The following is a 345-nucleotide window of genomic DNA, read 5'->3' as shown; positions in this document are numbered from 1 at the left end:
AAATGAATGAAATAGCATATATTTTTTTTACACAAATATATAATAATTAATTTAATAATTAATTTTTAATATATAAATAATATTTTAAACAATTATATTTCATAAATTAATATACATTATATTTGGCAAATATTATGATAATGAGATGACCATTATTTAAATGCTCTTTATTAAATTAAAACTGTTACACTCTTTAAGTAAATCTTCACAGTGGTTTTGAAATTGGCGTGGCAAAAATGGCCACGTTAATTCCTAATCTTTTGTTCGTCGGCCGCACACTAATGTTGCTTAATGACGTGCATTTTAAAGGACACATATTATAATATTATTTGTTTATGTCTCATT

This window comes from Arachis ipaensis, chromosome B03, assembly GCF_000816755.2.
Source record: "Arachis ipaensis cultivar K30076 chromosome B03, Araip1.1, whole genome shotgun sequence".
NCBI classification, from domain to species: Eukaryota; Viridiplantae; Streptophyta; class Magnoliopsida; order Fabales; family Fabaceae; genus Arachis; species Arachis ipaensis.
The sequence above is the reverse complement of the archived record's forward strand: the minus strand, read 5'-3'. Positions refer to the sequence as shown.